The following is a 3,552-nucleotide window of genomic DNA, read 5'->3' on the forward strand; positions in this document are numbered from 1 at the left end:
CGGGGGCGGGGGCTGGGCGCGCCGCGGGGGCTGCTGGGAGGTGTAGTTTGCTCCCAGGAGGGCCTGGCCCTGGTGCATGTTGGGCTCAGGGTTTCAGCCCTGCCCTTCCTGGGCCTGCCCCAGCTCCAGCTGTTGTCCCCCTGGGCTTGCCCCATCTGCCCCTGCCCTCCTGCAGCGAGGCTCATCCACACCTCATAGCCTTGCCTCTGCTCCTTCATTCCTTCCCCCACTTGCCTGCAGGGCCTGTTTGCTTGGGAGCCAGCCTCACAGCTGCCCTCACGCTTTCCAGGTCCTGCCCTAGCTGCCGTGGCTTCTCTCCCCACTTTTGTGCTTCCTTTCCATCCCCAGTGCATCCCAGCCTGCCGTCATGCTAGGGCCTCCGCTTCCCTTCCTTTTCCCCAGTAGCACCGGCTCCTGCGACCCTCGTGTGCCAAGTATGTGCGTGCCCTGCTACTGCGCCAGCTCCTCCAACAGCCCTGTATTTTATACGCCGTGTATGACCAGGCTGGGTAAGTAATTGGATACGGCTGAGCTGCATCACAAAAAACACCACGTGCCTCTCCCTGGCTGTCGGGGTGGCCTAGAAATCAAACGTGGAACTTTGTCCTGTTTGGGGAAGCTCCAGGGCTGGGGGTTTAAAAAGAAAAATAAAATATATATAAGGAAGCGGAGAAGTCCATGTGGTGGCACTGTTTGCAAAAGTCCTCCATGCACTTCACCCTTCGAGTGCAGCTTCCTGGAGTTTTGGGAGGACGAAATATTGCTCTTTTGTTTTAGGAAGCAACAAGGGTATGTTGTCGGGCTTCTCGGAGAACGCAGTAAACGATGGCTAGGGCTAATGCTTCGTTACCGTCTGCTGGCTGCTCGGGGCAGGCAAAGCGTAGAATCAATAAAAAGTTTAAAAGTCATCAAACATCGAAATTTCCTGTATTGTACAGTTAAAGGCAGCATCCGAATTATGGGGGAGCTCGGGGGGGCTGAGCCTCTCCATAAGAAACAGGAGCCCCTCTGCATGTTTTAAAAATCATAACCTTGGGGGAGGGGAGGGGAGGGGAGGGGGGGTGTCACTTAGGTGGACTTGTTAATCAATGAACTGGTTTTAATTTCGTGTGACCCCCCCCTGCAGGAGTCAAAGTGTAATTCAGACCCTGGTTAAAAGTTATAAAATGTCTTACACAGTTTAATCGTGTTAAGCTGTATTTAACAACCACAACTCCGCGCCCTCGTTGCTAGCCTCTGCAGCACTGCAGGAAAAGATTCCCGCTCCCTCCTCCTGCTCCTGGAGTAGGAGCTGTATAGCCTGCAACCCGGGTACTGTAGGTAAGCCTCATGACTCTCCCAGTAGCCACCCAACAAAAGAGAAACCATAACCAGCCTTTCTTGGCATGATTTCTGCTCTTGACCTATGCAGGCCAAGATTAGAGTTGGCAGCTTTCTCAGTGAATATTCAGCTGTTAATATATCACTTATCCACCCTCTTGGGAAAGTCCCATAATATTAAGTCACTTAATACAATCAGAATCTATTACTTTCCTTTCGGTGACTTGGATGTCTTGAGTGGGGGGTAGTTTCCATTTCTGTAGTACTGCCCCTATTAGGGTCTCACAACACTTGGCAAATTCATTAAGCTTCAGTAGCCCCTTGGATGTAGATCTTATTCTGTTCCCCAGATGGGGAAACTGAGGCACAGGGAATACATTTCAGAGATGATGAGCACCTGTAAAGCCAGTTGAAGCCATTGACTGCTGTGAGCACTCAGCAACTCTGAACATCGGGCCCTGAGATTTTTAAGAAACTCTCCTGGCCACACAGTAAACTAGTGGAAGAATTTGCAACGCCACCAAGACATTTTTTCCCCAATATACACATAGCCTTTTATACAAGTAACGCATAGTGAGTTTGTTGAATTTTCGGTCTTAAGAAGCGTGTAGGGAGAATGGAATAAAACTACCTCGAGGACTAAAAATTCACCTGACTTGCAAGACTTGAATTAAATGGTTAAAGGCATATAGCACAGGATTAAATCCTGTATTCAATAAATGCACAGTTTCTTTTCTTTCTCTCTCTCAAAAAAAACGAGAGAATTCAATGTGGAACGCTTTGAAGAATGCGCTCTTGTTATCCTGAGTTGGGTATGTAAACCCCCAAAGATCAAGAAAATCAAAGTGACGGTTTCATTTGGAACGTTAACTTTGTTATGGGATGCACATATGGTATTTCAAAAAGATGTGCTTGGGAGGTGCCAAAACTCAAACTAGAATATGAACCAGATGAGACCGTTTCCTGGGGATTCTGTTGTTGAATTACCAGGAAAGTGGGCCATATGCAATCAAGTGTTTAGTGTGCTGAAAGAGATCTGATCTCCTTTGTTCATCCGCAGCTTCTGCACCATATAGAAATTCTGTAAAGCCAGTTTTATATCTTCATCATACATTATTTCTCAATGCCGTTTGTAAGTGAGCCTGTGCACCTCTAAAATAGTGTTACTGCTATATACAACTTCAGAAGGTTGTTGGGTTTTTTGGGTTTTTTTACCTATTCAGTCTCTCAGTTCCCAGGGCAAGAGGGGGTGAAGTGATTTGCCTAAGGTTACCTGGCTAGTCAGTGGCAGAACTGGATATCAATAATGTGATTTAATCAGTAGGCCATGGAAATTAGAATGAAATGGAAAATTACCTGGAGTGTTATTTACTTATATGTAATCTTTTGATGGGTGCATCATAGGCAAAAATGTCAGAAGCAGCACCGTTACAGATTTATTTGTGGGGGGTTCACAGGGAGGAGAATCATTTGATCAGGATGGGAAGGTTGTACCTTGTCTCAGCTCAGCTTCTGAGTTACCATCAGCTGAGAGAAACAGGGAGGCTGCAAGGGACGCCTTGCTGGACCTGGTCCTGACCATGGGGGATGACCTGGTGAGGGGACTGCAGGTCCTTGGCCACCTGGGCAATAGCGATCATCACCTGCTGGATTTCATTATCCAACGCAGGGCGTCTAGGGCTCACACCAAGGCTAAGCCCCTTGACTTCAGAAGGGCCAACTTCAATGAGCCTAGGAGACTAGTGGGGGAGGCACTAAGGGCCCAGAAGGTAGAGGAGATGGGAGTCCACGAGGGATGGTCGTACCTTAAGGGGGTGATCCTCCAGGCCCAAAGGATAACAGTCCCTGAGAGAAGCAAGGGGGGTAAGAGTGCTCAGACGCCCCCTTGGCTCAGCAAGGGCATTCAGCAATGCCTGAGGACTAAAAGGGGGGCGTACAACCAGTGGAAGGGAGGAACTATCACCAAGGAGGAGTACTCCTCCTCAGCCGGGGAGTGTAGGAGGGCTATTAGGAAGGCCAAGCTAGAGAGGGAGCTCAGGCTAGCGTCCAGGATTAAGGACAACAAAAAGTCCTTTTTCAAGTACATTGGGAGCAAGAAGAGGGCACCAGGCAATGTAGGGCCCCTGCAAGACACAAACGGTAATCTGGTGGCCACGCCAGACAAGAAAGCTAATATTTTTAACAGTTTCTTTGCCTCTGTTTTCCTGAACAGGGACCAGGATATCCCACCTA

The 3,552-nt window shown here is 48.7% G+C and overlaps 1 protein-coding gene across 1 annotated transcript in view; it reads left to right on the forward strand.

Moving 5' to 3' along the window:
* Positions 1-48: 48 nt before the first annotated feature.
* The window catches only part of SLC9A1 (solute carrier family 9 member A1), a 54,964-nt gene continuing 51,460 nt past the window's right edge, over positions 49-3,552 (forward strand). Inside the window, exon 1 of the mRNA XM_006019234.3 lies at positions 49-509. The gene's annotated coding sequence lies outside the window, so the exon portion shown is untranslated. The remainder of the gene's footprint in view (positions 510-3,552) is intronic.

Source organism: Alligator sinensis, unplaced genomic scaffold (assembly GCF_000455745.1).
Source record: "Alligator sinensis unplaced genomic scaffold, ASM45574v1 scaffold337_1, whole genome shotgun sequence".
NCBI classification, from domain to species: domain Eukaryota; kingdom Metazoa; phylum Chordata; order Crocodylia; family Alligatoridae; genus Alligator; species Alligator sinensis.